At 27.6% G+C, this 24,361-nt stretch overlaps 1 protein-coding gene across 6 annotated transcripts in view; it reads left to right on the top strand.

Annotated features, from left to right (window-relative positions):
* LOC121129701 (uncharacterized) overlaps positions 1–24,361 on the top strand; it is a 371,351-nt gene that overhangs the window by 296,980 nt on the left and 50,010 nt on the right. The gene's annotated exons all lie outside the window — the stretch shown is intronic.

Here is a 24,361-nt window from a genome sequence, read left to right as displayed (position 1 = left end):
CTCTCTGTAAATATACATTATTTAGACTAAAGTTTCAGTTTGTTTAGAGAAAAGAAGAAATATTTCAATCGTTTGGGAATTTAAAATATATTTTTAATTTATTAAAAGGTTTTGTGGTTATTATCGACTTTGTGTATATTATTTTTCCTGACTGTTTCGCTTCTATATTTCTTAATTTCAACATTCAAGTTTAACAAGTTTAAAACAAAATACTCACTATTTATTTTTCCCAAAACTTTGATTCAAAACATATGAAAAAACAAAAAAATGATATTAATCCTTAGTTTTTTAAAGAATGTTCTATAATTATTCATACACTGAATAACATGTAGAAATACGTAGGAAAAAGTTATTTTATAATATTGAATTTTAGAGATAAGTATCAAATTAAAATTTAAAAAATATCTATTATCTAAAATAATATATGTGATTATTTAGAAATCATGGAAATATAATTTCTTTCAAATTTATGACCAAGATTAAACTTCTAAAAGATTTACTGGCTCATTTTGCTTTTTATAAATGCAGAGATAGATGCACAATGAAAAAAAAAATCGGAAATTCTTTTTAAACGAACTTATAGTTAATATCATTTTATCTTAGTAGTTTTTATCCACTCAAAAAAAGTTTTTTTTTCTTTTTAAGATACAAAAAAAAAGTGTCAAAAGACCTTTTAATGTCTTTTTATTTTTGAAATTATAGAATTTTCCTGCTAAGATTTTATTCAAATATTTAAAAAAAAACTATATATGCATTAATTGGTTTATTTTGACAGAGTCCTTCCTATTTTGAAGCATTTGTCTACTACATACATTGTAAATATAATTTTGATATTAAACTATTTGTAAAGTATGAATCATTCACAATAAATATGTCGAATTTGACATTTACATCAACAGTATGCAAATCTAATTAAAAATAAACATCGACTGCAAATGAGGTATGAGTAGACTTATAATATTAAAAAAAAATCAAATAATTCTCAATTTAATTCAAGTAAAAATCATTGTACTTGATATTGTAATTGTCATGTGTAGTTTTATAATTTGAATTAAAACTATTGCTTCTCTTTTGTCACTCTTTCAAAAAAAGGTCACTTCTCACTTCTCAGAGGATGATTTTGTTTATGTCACTCTTTCAAAAAAAGGTCACTTCTCACTTCTCAGAGGATGATTTTGTTTATGTCATCATATAGTAGTCAATATATATATATATATATTTTTAAAAGATATCGATCGGTTTTGATTTATTGATTCTGACATGGATATTATTCAAAATCTAATTTATTACTTTTATTATCAGCAATTCTTCTATTGATTTAATAAGAATGGACAAATGGTTAAAAATGCATTTTCATTTATTTTTCTTCAACTTTTCTTTATTAAATTCTAAAAATAATAAAATGATATTTTTCCTTGTATATGTTATAATATGAACAATAACCAATCACACGATATTTAACGAACAAAATACCCTTTTGAAATGCAAAGAAAATATGTTTGTTAAAGTGCATGGGTATTTTAATATTACACCAATAATTTATGTGTATATCAAAACTATACATGAAACTTTATTTGGAGAAAAAAAGTGTTTAATCCTCAATCAATTTCAATGTATATAAATCAAAAAAAAAATAATTTTAAATTGATGATAAAGTTTTCTTTTTTGTGAAAAGAAATAAGATTCTGAAGTATATTGAAATTTAATTTTTAATGTACATACATACATTTTTGAAAGTCTACTTGAAATAAAGATGATTGGTTAGTAAGGTATGATTCCAATCCAATCATAAAGCCATACTTACCAATATTGATTCAAACTTTAGATTAAAGCAAATAACGATGAATAAAGATAAAATTACAAAATTAACTTAGATGTACAGTAATGAAAATTGATAGAATTTTGGGCATGCTAGAAAAAGAAACCAAAACTCAACTTATAACCCTGACAACTGGAAGAATGTTTTGGAGTAGAGAAGCTTAGCTGTCAGCTACAATCCACTGTGACGAGGGAACGTGGGAAAAGGAAATAAATAATGACATAGGCTAGTTTAACAAAGACTTACAGTTATAATTGCAAAACAAATCATCAAGGCTACTCTCCGTCTTTTATGAAAACAAACAAATGTTCAGAAGAAAAAGGAAGTTTACTCTTCAGGGGCATAAACAAAATGATAATAGGGTGGCATAAATATATAGACATACATAAGTATATATAGCAGAAGGGTCGAATGACTCACTAATGATTACGCATATATTTTTTACTATTTTCTAGTAATTTCTTCATTAGAAACAGCAAGTCTTAATTGATTAGTTTGAATTAATGAAGGCACTCAATTTTCCAAAAATATATATATATTCATTTAATTTGACAAGAAAAAATATATATATTCATAGAATACGTTTTAAAATTAATGAGTTTCTTCTGAGAAAGTACATACTACTAAAAAGTGGGGTTGAAAGTACAACGACAATCACAGAGAAAACAAAAACAACGACGTCTTGGAAATGAGCCAACAATGATTCATATTACTTTTTACCTATGACAATATGAATAATAGCCATTACAACATGTAGTAAAAACATAGGTAAAATATGTTGGATATACAAAATTATATATACAGTAAAAATAGGAGATATATATACTTAAGGAGGTAGGTATCTACATACAAGAATCAAATATTTTATTTGAGCTTATACACAAACGGACCGAAAAAAAAACAGAATGAAAGATAATTAGCCGTGAAGTATGTACTGTAAATATATTTAAACTTACTTTAAAAAGTTGGCATTATAAGTATTTGATGTTAGGTGAAAACGAAAAAAAAAAAAATAATAATAATAATAACAATGAACTCTGCAAAATACAACAATTATTTCTTTAACTCTCCGTTAGTAAACTGGGATGTTATAGACTCCAAGATTTGAAAAAAAACTTTTTTATTCCTTTAGTTCTACATTTTTTATAAATACTTTTCAATATGCTCCTCAAACAATAAATCAAATTATATACAATTATTACCTATAGATCTTCAAAATGCCTTGTTTAGGAATTATTCGTATATTTAGCAATTTTCCATGAAAGTTTACAGAATTTCATAAATTGTTTTGCTTAAAAGACGTTTTATTGCTTGTGTTTGATTGATTGAATTCTTCTTTATATCAAATGTGAGGACTGTAGCATATACACTAGCTAAAAAGGTGTAATATTGTATCTATTATTTTATATAATACACGCAACTTCAATAAAACTGATGATTACTAAATTGATTCCCAATGCCCATATAATTATTTAAAAAATATATAAGTTTTTTTTTTTTTTCCACGACATGAATCCCCGAATTCATGTTGACCAGATTATATTTTTTCCATGTCCTATTTTTATACAGGTATTTTAAGCATTTTAATTGATATTTACGAGTGCAAAATTGATAGAATGGTCAAATAATTGATACAAAATGTAAATTACGTAATTATTTTAATCTTTTAACTATTTAGCATGGAATAAAATATCTTTCCTTTCTGGGGGGTGTTATCCCAGTTTACTAACCAAGTTTTCAAAAGTTAACATAATTATGAGTCTTGGTGAATTTTGTTTGATTAACTCCTAAAAAAATACATACTTTTGTATTTTGTAAGACTTAATCATAAATAAGCATACCTATATTTGTCTCTCAAAGAAAATTATTATTTATTCAATAAAGAATATGAATTTTTGTATGTAAATTCCCATTAACATGTATTGAAATAAGTTAAGTAATCTTTCATTAGAAGTCAATTTCTTTTTATCCTATTAAAAACTTGTGATTACATTTAAAACTGATTCCTAATTAATTTTAAATGTGCTTTAAATGAGAATAAATATATTGTTAATATTTATATGTAGGCGACCAAGTAGTTTAAAAGGTTGTTTATAGACTTCTGTTCTTGTAAACAAAGTTTGAGTATAGTGATTAACAATCAAAGGACATACCTTAGTAAAATAAATTACCTGAGGGAGACTTACACAGATAAAAAAGCACTTCAATTAAGGGTTTCTGGGGAGCTGTTAATGTAATGGTGACAAGATTTCTTTGGTCTCTTGTATAAATTTATATGATCAAATTATTTTTCATTCACAAAATAAGTTTTATGTAAATATGTAATAAGTAGAGCTGGTACGGTACGGAATTATACAGAGGTTTGTTTCGGTACCTTTTTATACTCGGCGCTCGTACCTATATACAATATATATAATCACATCTAAAATATTTTGATATTTTATTTAATTAATATTGGGCTTGTTTCGACTAGTTGCTCAAAAAGCCCAATATTGTCGACTCATCATAAAATATAATAAAACATTATGATAAAATAATAGGATAAAATCTAATGAAATAATATGGTAAAATGAAATAATATAATATGGTGTGAAATTAAAGTAGATGCTGATTATTTTTAAAAGTCTCTTAAAACCGCAAAGTGAGGATGTCCTTCTCACCGGTTCGGAGAGGCTGTTCCATATCCGTATAGTTCGATTAAAAAAGCTATGTTGGAGGTCATTAGTATTAGCTGAACTTAGTAAAAATCGAAAAACAACCTAGTGTTGTACACCTTATTACATACTTTGGGCTTGATATTACAATTGGTCAATCCATTAATAACTTTAAACATCATAACCATATCCTGAAGTTTCCTCCTCTTTTCAAGCAACAACATCCCGACTAAATGTAAACCAACCTCATAGGATATATCGCCTCATACTTTCTGTACACTTCCAAGACCTCTGATTTCCTTTCTATACATTGGATTCCACAACTGAGAAGTGTAGTTTAAAATAGGCATAATATATGCTTCATAATGTTTCTTCATCAGCTTCATATTTGTGGTTGTTAAAACTCCTTTTAACAAAGCCAAGCGCTCTGTTTGCTTTTCTAACAATACTGTATATGTGAGTGCTGAATGTTATATTAGAAGATGTCAGTACTCTAAGATCCTTAAAGGCACCCACATTCTTCATCTCTCCAAGATGAATATCACCGCCCCGAATTAGTCATAAAAGAGCTTTTCTCAAGATTTACAGGAACTCTCCATCGGTCGCTCCACTTCAAAAAATTTCTGAGGTTATGTTTAGCCTCCTCTTCTTAGTGGCAAACAAGCTTTGTGTCGTCAGCATTCATATATATTTTGGATCTGAGGTTCTCACACAGGTCATTAATATAGACAGAGAAGACTGAGGTATAGAGGATGGGACATCTATTGAAGCTGATCCAATGCCGTTTATTAGAACTCACTGTTCTCGATTTTTGAGGCAAGATGAGATACCCTACAACAGTTCACCCTCAATCCCAATGCAATATAGTTTGGGTTCGAGCCCACCATGCAGCACCTTGTCGAACGCCTTGCTGAAATCAAAGTATAAAACATATGTATCCAGTGAGGAGTTCCTACTTGGAGCGACATCATCCCAGAATGAAAACAGGTTTGTAACACTTCGGAATCCATGTTGTCTGGGAGATATCAAATTGTGTTTGTCAAAAAAAAATTCTCAATTAAGAATTGATTAGCTTCTCCATTAGTCGAGAGATCTGGCTTGTGATGGAAATTTGATCGATCCACGAGTCTGTAGATATCTATCATTGACATCCATGTCTACTGATAAATAAATATTTTGCATGAAATAATAAGATTGAGATTGAGTACGTTGTTTGTTGTTTTACCATCTAGTATTTGGCGTCAGTTACAAAAATGTCATTGATCAATGAAGTATTTATTCTAAAATCGTGGAAATTGCAATCCGCGCCAGAAAAGACCATGATGAGATTGCAAACTTCTTAAGCACAACCAAGTTCTTTATCTGGAGAGTCAGGAAGGAACTGGAGGAAGGAGTCTAGAAGTAACTGTAAAACTCTCCTCCATGCCATAGTGAAAAGAAACCGTTTACCTATTTATCAAATTTTTTTAAAAACTTTATTGGATCCAGTATTTGGTTTTCAAGCTAACTGGATCTCAACCACATTTACTTATTTGTACCGGAAGCAGTTAAGCAAAACACCAACAGATCCTCCTGATCGCCATATGCGATTATATTGAATAGCAATATATTTTTATTTTCAATATTTCAATTTTCGTGATTTTGGATGATTTGTTTAGGAAAAATTTCATTAAAAATTTTTTGTCAGTTATTAAATAACCCTAAATAAACGTCAAACTAAAAACGTCAGTAAAGCTGTTTATAAAATTTGTAAATTTCTAAATCAAAAAAATAAATCCAGATAACAAAAATCTTTCAAATGAATGTATATATTAACCAAATATATTTAGAAATCAACATTTCTAAAATTTGAAATATCTTCAGATACTATAGTTAACTATTATTTAAAGTTATATAGTCATACAATTAATATCCTTTAAGACTATGGCACTATTGATCAAATATATAATAGACAGAACAATATTATCCAATATTTCTAAGCTGTCCCACAAATGTTTCTTTAGTGGTACTCGTAGAGTTATTTTGTTAAAAATACGGTCATCCAGAATTTTGCTCAATAAATGTAAAATTATAAAAATTTAACACTAGAACGACGAGGTTATCATTTTTGATACCCATATGGGGTACAATCAAATATTGTGAGAAACTTTTTGATTATTTGTGTTTATAAGTTCGTGAATTTTCATAATTCATTATATTCACCATATAAAACAAAATTAAAACTTAAAATTTGTAAATGTTTCGTTCATACAGTGAACACTCTTTAGACAGATGTGGGTATCCTATTTGATATCCCCATCATTTTAAATAATCTTTTCTTTCTACAATTGTGTATTAAAAGGCTCATACAAGTTCAAACATGAATGAACTAATCTAGAGAGGGTCGTTTTCCTTACTTGTATAAATATAAGCATACATTTTGCTGAACTATCCTTTTTGCTACCAACTTTTATAAAAATAAAAACATCCATTGATGAAATAAGACATTATCTTCTACTCCGATTCAGAAGGTTTTAATTTCGAATTTTAAATGAAGAATATGTCCAACCACCTTCATCAATTTAGGAAGGTCAATGTTTGTTGCCAAGGGTAACAAAATCTGGCACAAACAATTAGGGAATCGAGAGAATTAGGTCTATTTGACCCAAAAAAATATTTTGAAGGAAGACCCAGGTCCATCATCATTAGGAAAACGTAACATCAAAATATGATCAGCTTTTAATCAATAATTATATTTTTGTTCACATTGTAAAATTGTACTATAGTTGAGGCTAGTTAAAAACTAAAGAATTAACTAATTGCTATATTCTGTGCAAGAAGAATTTTTGCCCAAGTGTAGCCTACTGAAGTCATTTGCTCAAGAAAATTAGGGATCAAACTCTTTCAGAATAGTATGTCTTGCGCCAAATGTAAGAACTATGAATCATGCTTGCAAAGAAATACCTCCTGAACTAAAGGCTACCACACAAGTACTATGTCCAAGCTTAATGTGGCGAATAATGTACGTTCAATTTTAGCTACTACAAACAGTTTCAAATATTAAAGGAAAAATGAGCATCATTTATAATATCGAGCGTCGTTTAAGGGGGGGAGGGGGTTGTTACCATCTGGCGTTCTATTGTTAAACCATAGTATTATTTAGAAATCTCAATAGTTTGAGAACCACTGATCTAATCTAATGGTTTATAAGCTTAGGACTATATTCAAAGGACGTGATTTCACCAGTTGAATTGCATATATATATCCCTCAACAAATTAATATTTTTTTATACTAACATTAATTACACTATTAAATATGAAACAATACATATGAACCAATTAAATCTCTCATATCTTTGAAGACCAAAGACCTTCAACTCTAATATTTTTTCCCTAGAGTGATTTGATTTTATCTTGTTATAATATTTTTTTTTATCAAATTCAGATTATATAATGTTTGACGAAAAAAAATATAGGGGAAATCGAGCATATTTTTTTGCAACATAACTAGGAAAAAATAAAACAAATATAAAACTCGAAGCCTTGGATACTTAAAAAAACCAACGGTGGTGGAGTTTTTTTATCATTGCCCAAATACAATCTAATTGCAATGAAATTTCGTAAAATAACAATGTAATCTTTATGCATATACGTATAGGTTTTAAAAGCTGATACAAAAAAAGGTAAAGGGTAATGCTAAATGTCTTACAGAGACAATACCAATTTGTAAGAAACTAGAACAAAAATATTTGTAAATGTATCCATTTCTGTTTTAATGGTTTAAAAAGGATGCTTCAACATAAATCAACAATATAATGACAGTTTCTTATTTTTCATTTTTTTTAAGAACCAAGTGTCATCAATTGATATGCTCTCACATCAGTTTAATTGTGGGGAAAAATAAATCCCAGCCTGCATCAATATTTCAAAAGTAGACTTGTTGGCAATTTTGGATTATATTTGTCTTATTTATCTATAATATAAGGGTAAAACGTCATCAGCAGATATATGTATGTATTTTGAAAAACAAAACAAAACAAAAACATGATATCTTTATTTTAGAACTGATTTATCAAAAGACAAAGAATAAATCATTTTCATATGACCCATCATTTCTTCATCACCTTTTAACATAAGGTGTGGTAAAATAACACTAATATGAAGTATCCCTTTATAAAATTGTAAGCTTAAAAAGATTTTCCATATGCTTCCTATATGAGATATTATCCACATTTACATTATGATATATCTATATATCAGTTTATTTATATAGATATACGCGTACTTTGGATTATGAAATTGACAATATTTGACCGCCTATAAATTACTGAATGGGCACAATTAATTATATTATTATTTATAGTTTTTATTTTCTGAAGGTAATAAACGGGAGATACCCAAAACCTTTCATTTAATTAATGGAGAAGGAATGAGTCACCCAGGAGTGAGCAGTATTAGTACCCCAATTGATTTATACTGATATAAAATAATGGTCAAATTTATCACCCATATAAGTAAATCGTTGCTCCCTTCAGATTCCTTTGATCATTTGTGGAGTGATTCCTTTTAACAATATTTTTAATTATATTTGTAAATAATAATAAGATAGCAGTATATCTTTTTGAATATATGTACCTATAAAAAATTGGATAGAAAAGCGTTAATGCAATAAAGGGATAGGAAAGGAAATAATTTATTGCTCTTTTTTTGTTCATGCATTTTATTTAATATAATTACAATTTGTATCCCCCTTTACACCTCCTTCTATGTATAACCTTACGAGACAAAATCTTGAGTTAACCTCTGTTAGTGACTGGAATATTATATACTCGAGATTTATCAACATTTAATCGTCGATATTTTTTTGAGGATGCTCCTGAAACATTAAATCAGATTATATGTAATATTTTATTATTAATAATAATATCTTACTTAGGATTTATTTGTATATGTAGAAAATATTTAATCGAGGCTTGGTGAATTTAATTAACTGTTTGTTTTAATGTTGACCCGTTTCATTTCTAGAATTTCTCTTTTTTCGATTTATGAACTGAGGCCTACAACTGTAGGCATTACAATATAGCATTGTAGCTTTTTATACAATAGACGTGAACTCATAAATATACTGATGGATACTAATTTGATTTGCGAAATTCGCATAAAGTAGTATATATATATATAGTTGTTGTTTTTTTTACCATTTTAATTAAATAATATATCTTGTTGAATACACCAAATTCATGTTATTAATAATATTTTCAAATAAAGATTCATTTTTTCTTGATTTCTTATATTAATACAAGTCTTTTGATCATTTTAATTGATATTCATGTCTGAAAAATGGATGGAATATTAAAAAAAATGATACAAAGCTTAATTAACGATTAGTTATTATAATCGATTAGCTGTACATGTAGTTGAGTACTTTTCATGTATTATTTTTCTTTGCATTATAAAAGGGATGTTCACTAACGCAAGGTTAAATCAAAGTAGTCTAACAAACACAATTTAATTCTTGGGCAAAGGTAAAACCCCTATTTAAACAAGAATGACCTTCCCCAACAGCTGAATAATCCCACCTGCTTTAGAGCAATACAAATTAGTAAGTTTGCTTTAAAAAAAAATTATTTTATCAGTACCTTCATTATATTAGGTTAAAATCTATAAAGAGATTTGTAAACTCAAAGCACTACCAGTATGTAAAAACATGAAAAATAATGTAGTAACTCTGACTGTTTGAAGAATGTTTCATTAGATTAGCTACAAGGGTAAATAATATTTAGGAAATAAATCCAAATACCACACTATATCTAGCAACGAAATAGAAATGGATTAATCCGATATTAATCCTTGATTTAAATATAAGTACGACAAAGAATTAAACAAATAACTTTTCCATATATATTTCCTGTTACTTATTGCCTTCATGAACAGCCATTTTATTCTGAGATGTTTTCTACTCAAGAATTAAATAATAATAATAACAGCTTTGAAAAAATATAAAATACTGTTCAGATTGCCAACTATAACAAATTTCAATCTATAGAAAATGCTTGTAAGCTTATACATATTTAATAAGTACAAATTGGTATATAATTTTACACCTTATTTTACAGAATACATAAACAGTCTGAACATTTATATTTAGACTTTTTGTTATGGACTTTTTTATGGTTTTTATATATATCCTTAGTCTAAAGGCTAAGGTTCATTGAATAATATAAAAAAACTATTTATCCATTTTCGACATGATAAAAGATATATAATTGCACCAAGAATTTCAATAAAAATATATAATAAAACATTATTTTTCCATACAATCAAATATTTACTTAAGTAATCATTGTAGAATCTTCTTTAGTTTATAAATTTTTTACTAATGTAGTCATATTTTCTCTCTAGAATAGAAATAATTTTCTGATTTAGACGATCGAATCTTTTTGCAAAGATTGAATAATTTATTGATATAAATTCATGATTATTTGTCTAACAGACCAAGTTTAATCCACATTTAATTATGGAAAAATCATTCTAGTTGATTTTGTGTTGACGGCTACTTATACAACAATAAAACGAACATAGAAGCCCACACATCACACACGGTCATTTTCATGTCCTACAATTTATTAATTTTAAAATAAGCTTAACTCTTTAAAAATATAAATACATTTATAGGACCCAATAAAGTTTCATGATATGATATAATGATGTTAATAAATCAACTTGGAAATACACCTATTCAAAAAAAAAAAAGAAGATAGCTTTTAAAGTAATAAAATAACTGCATGTTTCAAATATGAGAACGTTATTTCTATGTATAAGGAGGACTCTTTAACCTTATGGTACCTTATGCTTAAAATGAAAAAGGATACATATATACATCCATATTTGTAGTTCATTAATGATGGCAATTTTGAAGAAAGAAAAAATCATGCAGTGTAAAAGATGAAAACGAAATTATTGTAATAATATTATGCATTCATTTGTTGTTAGAAAAGAGGAAAACAAATATGTGTTTGTATTCCAAACTTTTGTATGTTCATAAAATAATAATGAAATTTATTCGTGTGCATTTTTTTACTATTTTTTAGGTATGTATTTTTTGTTGTTCTAAAGGCTAAGTCTATGTAGGTAAATACTGGGCTGGGGATTTACAAAGTTTTTATATTATTATTAAATGCTTTATATAATCCTGATAATATTTAGTACAAAACTATCACACATACTATAATATATTTGGATACTCAAGTATGTCCCTATGGACTGTTACAATTGCTGTCATTCTCGTACGGAAAGAGACACAGTACTTATGGATGTAGACTGGATCTATTTCAATACAGGTCTTGTTAACAGTTGTGAACATTTACACAATAATTACATGATATTTTCTTCATTCCTTCATCTTAACAGGGAGTAAGAGACGGGGTTTATAGCAAATGTTTTTTTCAATAATAAAGAATATAACTATTCGAACCGTTGGATATATAAGATCATTTAAAATTCCAGGACAACGTTGAAGGTGTGGTTGTTTCATGTTGTTCGTCAGAATCGATCTCTTTTGTAGACTATAATGTAGGATGTTCTCAAATATTTATAATGATTGTGCATAGATTGGGCTAATGTCAATAATATTTTTGAGGTTATTTGCATTGGTATAATATTTTCTACCACAGCCATCCTTCATTTCAATGTCCCATCCTCTTCCAACAAATTTTTACATTATTAACAGTCTTCCTGGTGGTCACTCCAAATAAATTTGAAATCTTTGTTGGAAATTGAGCCGCACGGCTTATAGTTGTGATCTTGAGACTTGTGTCCCCCCTCTGATAACGATTATTATCTTGATTTAAACAAAAAAAATATATTTTATGACAAAAAAGATTATAATACTACGTAGAACAAAAATTTTTAAATCAATCCGCTACTTGGAATATTGTGCAGCTCATAAATCTGGGTAGAGAAGAAAAAAGGTTCACGTTTTGATGCTTACAAAGTTGGTCTATTTATATACCTATTGATACTGAAAGAATCACTATATGATTTGTAAACGATATAATTTCGGTGAAAGGTCTGAGATCCCGGTCTGAACAGAGATAAAACAGTATTGTATGAAGTCTCATCACGACTAAATACATGGCTAATGTACATATAGAGTGTATACATAGATTATATTAATGATGATATACATATAATATTAATAAAAAATATGAGAGAGTTGGGGGAAAAAACAAACAATGTATGTGCGTATATATATATTAAGATTATGAATAAAAAGTATAAATGCACAAATATGAAACTGACTTATTTAAATAAATATGTAAACATTGTTTACTGCAAGTCTTTATCTTGTCTTTTATAGTTTTTTTATTTAAAAAAAAAAAAATTATGGTAAAAATTAAATAAACAATAACAAAATATCAAAATTGGTTTGAACTAGTTATTAGTATAAACCAGGCTCTGGTTTCAATAGGGGAACACTTTGTCTAATTTAAAAATCAATCAAAGAACCTAAATGTGTTAAACAAAAAGTGTTGGCGATTGCCTTAAAAAAAAAGTCCAACAAAAAGGGGTGTTTTTTATATAATTAATGCATATCGCCCTAATGTGAAATGTCCAACCTTCTTTCAGTATATTATCAACGTTTGTCAGAATGACTTTTATCCTCTATTGATAATAGGAGATTTAAATGTTGACAAATATAAATTAATCGTTTCTATTATAATCAAAATCTTTTATCTAAGCTCATAACAGAACTGAGTTTGACTGAAATAATTAGAAAAGTTGTATCCTGAAGAATTACCCGAATCCTTCACCAACCGATTTGGTCTTGCTTCTTCATCTATCTTATCCAATAAACTGTAAAAAACTCTTTTTACCGTCACTTTTTTTGAGTAAGATAATAAGCATATAAAAAAAAATTCCCATTTTGTAGACCTAAAAAGGCTTTCGGTCTCCTTAATGAGTATTAAAAGACGAAAATTTTATCAACAAACTTTAAATACGTTTTATAAATCAATTTGATCCTTTATTGAATATTTTAATCATCTTCTGTTTTATTTGGTTAAATCTACTACCTTGGATTTTTTTTTTCGAAAAAAAGAAATGTTCGTTCAAAAAGATATTTAGTAAATGCTAGGAAAAGGCCAGGGCTGGAGGAGTGCCACATTGAGACAGGCCAGAATTCTGCCATATTATTGCTACATAAGTTATTGATATTCCTGGCTATAAAGATCTTCTTGATGTGGTAGGCTGTCTGGATGGAGATGCCATTTTTACACTAAGAGATATAGGATAAAAATAAAACTTGTTTATTTTTGTTTCCCTTGTCGTAAATCTGTGTAATTAAACCTTGTAATTTAAAATAACAGGGATGAAATCGTAATTATATTTTACTGCAAGGGCTACGACCTTGTACCTAAAATTGACGCATTGCTTTCATTATATTCCATTTTCGACACATTAGTACCTTTCATTAAGATTATTTGTAGATTCAGCTACCTTTACTGGGTGTTGAAAAAGTAATAAGACCTTCTAAAAATACAGTTTTGAGTAGGTGTTATTGATTAAGTTTTAAAGTTCTGATGATATTTGAATAGTTTATATTCTAAGCCTTTGATTGATGTACATGTTGTAAACAAAAATTTTGTATACGTCGCAAAGGAAGCAAAAAAAGACATCATAGGCATATAATCTGCACCGGGATGACCACCTAACATCATGAAGGTCTTAAATGTCAGCTAGGCGGCAGTTTGTCTGGTCAAAAATCGTTTTGCTGAATAGGACAATCTTAACGACAACCCCAAGAGTGCAAGACCCACCAAATTGAAGCCTGAAGACATATGGAGGCCTTTAAGTTCAACCTAACGATGAAGATGTAAGAGTACGCCAAGAAGAAGAAGGTGAATCAGCCTACTATAACAAGGCCATCTGAAAGGCTGGAAGAAGGTCGCTTAGAAGAATTGAGGGGCGTTCCTGTCTGAACGTCAAGAAGAACTCTGTCTTCATCGATGTCAACAACTCTTGAATGATCTGAAGCACAACACCACCGGAGTAATTTTTTTTCTGTGATGAAAAGACCTTAACCGTTGAGACCTTACAACTACAACAAGCATAATAATTGGTTGATATGCTTCGGCATGGCTGACAACAGCATCAGGACAGTCACCAAGAACAAACATCCGGCCTTTGTGATGATGTTGGAGTTGAGGCATCAACTGGAGAAAAAATGCCTCCAATTTGGTTACCTGTTGGATACTGGTTATGTGTGGTTGACTACTTGATGGTGTTGAAGGAAAATGTGGCTCCATAAATCAGCAAGACCATGAAGAAATCCAACAAGTACGCGTTTCAGCAAGACGGATCCCTGGCCTATACATCTTTTTTTTCATCTTTAATATTTAGAAGAAACCCTGATATATTTCAAGTAAATTATAAAAATATTTTTCTAATTAAAAATAATAAAATGCAAGTTCATAAATAGCACGCTATTAATTTGTATCTACTTGAGAAAATATATGCATTTTACATACTCTAGCACTTAACCTTACATATTTGGTTAAAATGACCCTATTTATCAATGTATGAACCTTTATACATAGCTGTTGCCTATATATATTTATATTTTTTAGTTTATGATTATAAATATGAAAGTGGATATTTAAGTAAAAGACAGAGGACATAGAACAAAAAGGGTCTAAATATATGAAATTTTATTTTAGACGGAGAAACAAAATATTTTACATGATATTAAACAGGAAATATGTTACTTGAAAGATTTTATACAATAGATGATTTCCATATCTACAATAATAACCATTATTAATTTTGTTAAGATACTGAACATGATCCTTCAGATTTTCCACATCCCTCTCAAATAACAAAAAAAAACCGTTGACTTACTACAAATGTACCTAGACTGGATAAAAAAAGGTTTTTTTTCACAGTATGAAAGCTTAGACATACAGATAACGATTTTTTTTGTAGTATTAATATATCTAAACTATTTAAAAGCGTTTTTCAATGTGAAAAAGGCAAATTATCTATTACTGTTATATTTTTAGTAAAATGGAGGATTTTATGATTTTGTGATTATGCAAGATAAATTCTAGATATTAATTAATGAGGCTTTAACTTAATATTTTGTCATTTTTTCCAGAAAAAACTGTCTGAACAATTTTAAACAATGTCCCCTCAAAAATTTCAAAGTAAAAAATATTTACTTCATGACAAAGCAGAAAAAAAGGCAAAATAATTTTTCATTTTGTTCCTTATATGTCGTCTACGTTTTGTTTATGTTAATTTTTTATTCTTTTGTCATTATTTTTGACAAGAAGCTTTTACTTAAAACCTTTTTTTTATAGTATATGTTGGTACAATGCATTTCACATATAAATAAAAAATATTTTTCTTTACTTTTTTAGAAAATAATTTATGGCATTCTGAAAATATTTGACGACACTATTCATGTACCAAAAATATAATATATATTTTAAGAGTGTAGCAGTTTATGTTTTGTTTTTTATATAGAAGTATAAAAATCTGAAATGTAAATAAAATATTCAATGGTGAATCCAAGTAAGCATTGTTTTAATCAATTCTAAATTTATATTTAAAAAAGCAAAACTTTATTTGTAATAATTTGAAAATAAGTTGTTCATTTAAACGAAATTAAAAGCTAAATACTCTATTAAGGTTACCGAAACTGTTAAAAACGGTTATAAGCACTAAACACTTAAAAACAAATATTCAAGGACCAATATGAATTGAGATAACGTACGCTCGAATCTTTAAGATGAATCAGATATTTTGTTTAAACTAAATGTAAGAATAGTCTAAAAAAAAATTTATTTTAGGTTGACAGTATTATAACAGTTTCTTATAATTAACAGTAATTGAACCCCTTTCAGCCTAACATGCCACTTTTTTAATGCAAAGTTTGAATAGTATGGAAATAAGGGTAGGGGTGGTAATGAACACACAATTGAACTTTTAGCAAATCACTTATATCATAGAATTATTGATAATTTTTCAAATAATATACGTTTTAAGGCACCAATTTCATTCCATAGTTAATTGTATTATACAAGTTATTACATTTTAAATTGAATATTGCACATTTTTTGGTTTATTCATAAGGCTAGTTATAACAAACTGGGGTACGTTGAGATAGTAGATATTGTCAAACAATAATAATATAAGATTCGTTTGTTGTACTTATCACAATATATATTATAAAATACCTGTTTTATCAGAAACTGAGTGTCTTTTTTTTTATTACGTGCACCTGATTTATCTTTTACTTCGTCCAAACATTTTTTTATTATCCTGTGTATACGTGGATCATTCGTACTCGTATTCTTAATAATTTGATATAAACCACGATAAAGCTTTAAAACAAAGTAGTCAAACGTGCCTATTACCTGGGTGGCCTACATGGTTGCAGATAAATATTTTTCTCACAAAAAAAGTCACTATATCATTGAATACCGTATTCTGTATGCAACTTTTTCTTGATTTAATAGAATTTACCGTGTTAATTCGTTTAAAAGGGTGAATCAATGGAAGCTGCAATGTTAATTATAACTGTTGGAGTAATATTCTACGCTCTTAGTGTACAAAACAAGTGTAACCACAGCACCTACCTTGTACAAATATTGATTAAGTGGTCTTTGTTTCACTACTGTGTTATAAAAAAATGACCAAGAAAATTAAAATATATCGTGAAATAACCTGAAATTATTTGTAATATTAATAAATGTTGTAATCTTAATCATTTATATTAAAGAGTGAAAATGGTAATTTTCGATTTTAAATTATGATAATTTCACCGTCGTTTTTGTGTCCATCCTTTGGTAATTTACATTGAATTTTCTATACAATAAATTTAATTTATCTTTAATTCCTACAAATAAAATTTATTCCCGTTTAACACTTTTAAGTATGTTCCTGAAAACTTCAATTTGTGTTGTTGTTGTGATAATGTTTTTCATAAAATTATGTCAAATGGCTTTGAATTCAATATAATTTATTAGTTTATGTATCACCACAACCTCATCAAAATGGATAAATACTTATTTTTAAATCAAAATTCGTTAAAATAATGAATATTTCATGCATATTATTATCAAGAATAAAATTATATTATTTTAACTTTGATTATAACAATTTAGATCTTTTTGAGACCTCAAACTAATACTGATAAGATTAAATTTCTAGCCAAAGGATATATTTTTTGCTATGTCTTGAGCTCATACTAGAATTTTTTGTATTTTCTTTCACTTTAAGAGTACACAATTGATGAAATAATTTAAAAAATTGTTTAACTTAAATAGTTTAACTTTCAGTCTATGTTTTCTACTTTTGGGTAAGATTTTAACCAGTTCACTAATGGTGTTAAAAAAATGTTTACTAATGTATATAATAATTACAGATAGATAAGCACGTTGATTAAAATATTGTAAATCCTACCAATAATCTTATGGTTGTATAATGAAATTAAACCATTGGGAGGTAAAGTTAAATATACATGGTTGTATGTTTATATAATCAGTAACTATTCAGTATTAATTAAATGTAATTAGCTCTGATTATATCAAATGAATAGAATTTGAAATGTAAGAACTCTGACTTGAGATGTTTCTTTATATACAACAACCTATCTACGTATATACAATTCACTTACAAAAAATATTCTTTCTAGTATTGCAAGTACATCACACGTACGTACGTATATAGGTAGAACGTAGAAACAAAGGAGTAAGCTGTAGAATATTTATGATTAATTTATTATTGTTTTTTTCTTCTGCGTAGTTGTTAATCATTGAGAAAACAAAATACTGCATTAGCTTGATACTAAAGCTGAAATTCTAACTATGCACATCCGTAATAAAGAATTTATGCTATTACATCTTATAGATTATATAAGTCTTAATTGAATTTAGCCAGAAGGGTATTCAGAGATCTGGAGGCGTATTTGAATTTTTGATAATACGTGTTGTTCAAACCAATGAGTATATCCAAATATGTAGGATTATACGATATATTATGCATAATAGTTGACCAGACTGGAAAAGAAATGACTCAGAGTATAGATGAAAGCACTCACTTCAGATAGTTGCAGATGTATGAAACTCATTTTCTAATCCATATCCATACATGAGGGTGTTCCTGAATTATAGTTAATTTTCTTACTCACATACTATAGTTAATTTCGAAGTTGTCACATAAACTATCAGGGAAAACATGTTTTAGCATGACTACTTAAACAAATTGAAGGAGGCTACGTGGGAAACAGAAAGAATGCAGTAATTTATCAAGCGTGTTTGAGATCCTTTCCTCACACCAAAGCATATTCTTTTGGAATATCGTATCTTGCCTCAAGTCTTTTTTACCGTGGTCTCTTCAAGGATGAGCAAAATCTCAAAAAGAATGTACTAATAAAAAAACAGGATCGCATAATATTTGTGACTGATGCTCCCTGAAGGATGTACTACAAGAAATTAGCTAGTGTGTGGATTCCAAATTGTGTAGGTAGCCATCATATTACTAGTTCTCGTATGATTTTGAGGGTACTAGCTATCTTTAGCTAGTGGCCACAAAATTTTCTTATCAAGAGCACACTATAATTATTTTTTTCTACGAGGAGTTTTTCTCTTAGCCTTCGAAACGACTTTATGTTAAAAAGTTGGTTGAGGGGAGGGAAGAAGATAGGGTGAGAGGAAAAGTATAAAATAAACTACCTTTACTGGTGTGAAGACTAAACTTCTACGACTATGAATCTATTTACCTAGTGTTGGATTACAAAGCTGGATCATTCCATTTATCTATCTTTCTTCTCTTCTCTTATAAGAGCAAAGTTATTAAAACGAAATGTCGTATCCAAACTAAATTTTTAATAGTTCATATTATTCATGTTTTTACTTCAAAATATTAAAAAAAATAATTATTTTAAAGTCTTAGATTGACTGCGACTATGAACTTTTTTTTTTTTAATTTATTAAGACAGTAAATGTATGTATTACTATATTTTTAGTGTGAAAAATAATAATAAAATAAAATGTGAGTGCTTGTGTTTTCCGTGAATCCAATATATAGTTCATAACTTTGGTTAACATGCAATTAGGCAATGGATATATTTTAAGGGTTCATTTCCTTTTTTTATGTCTTGTTATTTGTTCTCAAGACTACCAGTGGTAGACTGTTGTGCAAATCTTTGTTTAGAGACAAATCGTAGTTACGAGTGTTTACGTACGTCTTTGTGTTTGAGTTCCAAGTCCATCTATTTCTATATAATATCAAAAAGATAAGTAAGTATATGTGGTACTCAAGTATCCATTTTATGTGCATATTTAAAAAACGCTTTTTTTACCTCTGGTGGTCAAAGTAGCTTTAAATCTTCCTTTGTATAAAATATACCATCTGATATGAAATAAATCACTATCTCAGACTGTATTCAGATATATATTTAGACTTCTCATTTATTTCAATGGATTGTTTTGATCGTATCTTTTATTCAAATGGTTTTTATTGTTATTTTGAATTATTTAGTTATTTTTGTTTTTTACGATGATTTCAGTTCATAAATATTTGTGTTCTTTATGTGGGGCAATGATCTGATATAAATATGGAATGATTAAAGCCATTATTATAATTAATTATTCCTGCACTTTTTTTTTATTTTAATGAAATATAAAAATGTGACTTTCACTGGGTTATACTTTAATAATTAATAAAATATATAATTATCACTCATTTTTCATTCATACTGAAGGTTACAGTGAGACTAAATTGTGTTTTCTTCCTCTCATTAATCTAATTTTGAAACTTTCACAAACCCACTATATACACCATTTCAACAAATTAAACATTACTATATGTAAGCACACATACATATGTATATTTATAATGTTGAAACACTTAACCTTCTATGTTGAATATGGGGCTATACTTGAATCTCAAGTATGCAATATATTACAGGCCTCAAAAACTAATAAATATGTAAACAATCACCCATATATAAATTTATACATATTTCATATAGGTTTATACTACTTATGTGGATAGGTCATTTTTTTAAACTTTTTTATCTATTTTTCGACAAAATATATTTAGTTTAAAATGTATTTTAAAGTTCTCTTTAGAAAAAAAATATTCTTTTTTTCTATGTGTAAGACTCTTTTCTTTTTTTCTTCTTTTTTTTGAGTGCTACTCAAATTTTATTAAACTATATTTATTTTGAATATGCATGAACACATTTTATAGCAATTTTTTAATTACTATATGTATATATTCAATATGGAGTTCAGTAAAAAAAATACCACCACGAATTGATATAATATGCACAAATAATTATGTATATATATTTATACTCCTCAATTTGAAAAAACAGAGTGCATTAAATTGAATTGCTTTTTTCAAGGTATCTTTATGTACCATTTACTTAGCAATGCATTAAAGCTTTAAAAAACATTACAAGCCAGACATATTTTGTTATCTTTTACTTCTCTTTTAATAAATTAAAGTCATTTGACAAAGAAAATATTTTCGAATAATAACAACCATTGGAAAAAAATATTTTTCAATAATATTAGTTTTATATTTTAGCTGATATTACACTGTTCAACATGAAAATGGTACAAGAACAAAATCGTACAATGTGATTCCTTGATTCAAAATGTGACCATATTTTTTTATCTACATGACTCTTGGTCTACTAAAAAGGCCATAAAGTTTTTCTTATTTTTATGATTCAAAGCTTTTTTAAGACCTTTGTGTGGAAGATAAATTAATTATTTGAATATATTTCAAATGCAATGGCTTAAAATCACTTGTAAAATGTATGTATCGTGCTTAAAACTCTCGTTATTTCTGTTTAAAGTTGAAAATAGGTGCTTTTTATTCTAAGGCTCATAGTTTGAAGAATAATAAATCAAAACAAAATTAAAGTATCTCATTTGATAGCTGTAAGTTTGTAATTTGCCTTAAAAAAGAGCTTATTAAAAAACCAAATAGAGAATCGGGTGATCTAACCCTAGAAAGTAAAATTTCCTTCTAGTACAAAAAAAGGTGTGTTTTCGTTGGATAGTTGGAGATGAGTGACTGCATTAGAAATGAAGTCATGGTAAATCTTAATAGTGAGTAGGAATGGAATCCCGATCAATGGACAATATTTACACCTTGGGAAATAGAAGTAAATCTCGACATTACTCTTCTTCTTCTTCTATTTACCAAAGTATAAACACCATAATATTTCATATTCGTCTTCCATCCATCACTAGTCATCAATGACTCACCACTCATCTTTAGTACCGACTGCCAACAACCCATCCCTCCCTCTATAGCCCTATACAAAAACCACCAAGTAGTTTATAAACATAGATTGTAAGAAGTCACTAAATATCCCTATTCTAAGTGGGAATAAAATGTCTGGGGTTGAATTTTACTGGGAATGAATTAACTAGGAATGAAAAGACAAGGAATGAATTTACTAGAAGTGAAATCACCTAGTACCATATTTTTTATATATTTACATCTACGGAATACTATTACGAGAAACAGCTGTGACTGAGAGATATTTATACTAACTTATAATGAAATATTGCTCCCAGAGAGATAATTTAGTAGTAATCATTAGTCGTTTTTGGAAGACTGATTGAATAATGGAATTTTTTTACCCTTCACTCTTTATTTTAATAACTATGAGAACTTTTAGTATATTTAGTATATACTAATTCATAAATGCACAGATTTGAGGAATTACATTACTTTGAAATTTTTAGAAAAGGTTTGAAAAATTATTTTTTCATTCTATAAGAAAGGTCACACATTATTTTAAATAATTTTGGAAAATTACGATAACAGTGTATGTATTTTGAAATACGTTTCTTATTCTTCGTTCATGACGAAAAATAATATTTTGTTCATATATAAAATATTTAACGATAATCATAACACCACCATACACTTTCATGGGACAAACATATTTTTTTACAGTTCTTTACTTATTTTTATGACGAACCATTGTTTATGAAATAATTACATATGGCTAACTCAAACAGCAAAACAAACAAATTTGTTAGGTCCAACCTAGATTTTCCTAAACCCTTCTATGTTATATGAAATGACTAGAGGTTTTGCAAAATAAAAGTGTTTTAGAAAGCCAAATAAATGTATATTATGAGAAAATGTAAACATGATGTATCCTAGAGATTTTTTCATTTGAGAAATAAAATGTTCTCTTGTGATCATAATACTTAGTTTTTTATACAATTTTTGAAATTAAAAAAAAGTTAAATTAAGCAATTTACGTTTTGAATATCTTAATATGAGTGTGATTTTTGTATAATTATGTTTATTTTACTTAAATTAGATCTCTAGTAAAATGAAAAACATGATAACAACGTTATTTGTTCTAAGATTAATTATGTATCGTTTTTCTTCATAGTTTTTCTTATTCCTACATTTCTATTTAAACATATTTTGAGATATCATGAGAATCCATGGACACTTATATAATGGAATATAATTTTTTTTTCCACAAAATCTTAGAAAAAAGGAAAAAAGAATCGAATAAATCGAGATAATAATACCCTTACCAGCAAAAGTTGAAAACAACTTGAAAAATACAATTTAAGAATTTACATACCTATGGATAATAATTCTTCTTCTTCAAATATATATATTTTTTTTTTTTGGTGAATTGTGAGTTTGAATCAATATAGAAATTTTTATGAAAGTACATTTTAACGAATTTAATAAATCAATTTAAGTTATTTGCTGTGAATTTGTATTAAAAAAATAAAACTATTTCGGTTTTGTATTATGACTAAGTCATTTCCCTCGCTCTCAATCTCTTCTATTATTATAAGCCGTTTATTATATATGTATTATATAGATAGTGTACTTATTAATTGATACCTACAAATATCCTGGCAGGCGAGTTACAGAAAGGTAGTAGGGTCATGTTAATAAATTGCTATACATATTCTAAGTATCCTCCACGCCTCTTTTTTCTAACCTCTGCCTAATTTGAATGATCTTAATATATATTGTGACACTCCTCTTTGTCACATCACAACCATTAATACCATTCCTTGAAATAAGAGTAATCCTACAAATGTTACATTTTTTAATTTTAAAAGTTGATAATAGTTATCTACCTTCATTTTTGAGTATAAACATCATGGAATTGTCTTTACATCATGTAAAGTTTTGTACAACTTATTTCAATCTTAAGTAAAAAAAAACCTTTACAAGTCATTAGTCAGATACATTTAAACACGTATAAAAAGCCCAAACTATTAAAAAACATGTAGCATACATAGAAAATTTCTTTCATTTGCAACATATGGCTCAATTTCTTTTGTTCTAACATATAAAACTATTAACCTCATAATTACAGATTATATACTTTGTTGTGAATTTGAAAACTTGGCTTATTGATATCATCAACAGGGGGGATTATTATTTTTCATCAAGACGCTGTATTCTTTATATTTATATATATATATACTCATTGTAATATATCCCTTTTGTAAGAAGCGTTTTTTTTACTATGACATAGTTAACTATTCACCCACAAGTCAAAAAAGAGATTATTTTAATTTCCATATTCAATTTTGATTAATCATTGATAAGCTGATTACAAATCTGTTATTAGTTTTCTTCTTCAAAAATTTTTAACGTTCGAGAATATTATAGTTGAAATTTTTGTGTAATCTGTGTAAAAAGGGGAAAAAACCAATAATTTGTTTAAAAGTTAAATTATTCATCTTAGCTCCTAAAATTTTTTATCACTTTGTCAGGAGAAAGTGCTGATTTAAAAAAATTTATATTAAATTTAAATTGGAGCTTAACTACACCTTCAAGAACCAAATACTATTTTGGTAATGAACCCCTAATTATCTAGGTA

This window comes from Lepeophtheirus salmonis, chromosome 14, assembly GCF_016086655.4.
Source record: "Lepeophtheirus salmonis chromosome 14, UVic_Lsal_1.4, whole genome shotgun sequence".
NCBI classification, from domain to species: domain Eukaryota; kingdom Metazoa; phylum Arthropoda; class Copepoda; order Siphonostomatoida; family Caligidae; genus Lepeophtheirus; species Lepeophtheirus salmonis.
This window is presented reverse-complemented; position numbering and strand designations above follow the sequence as displayed.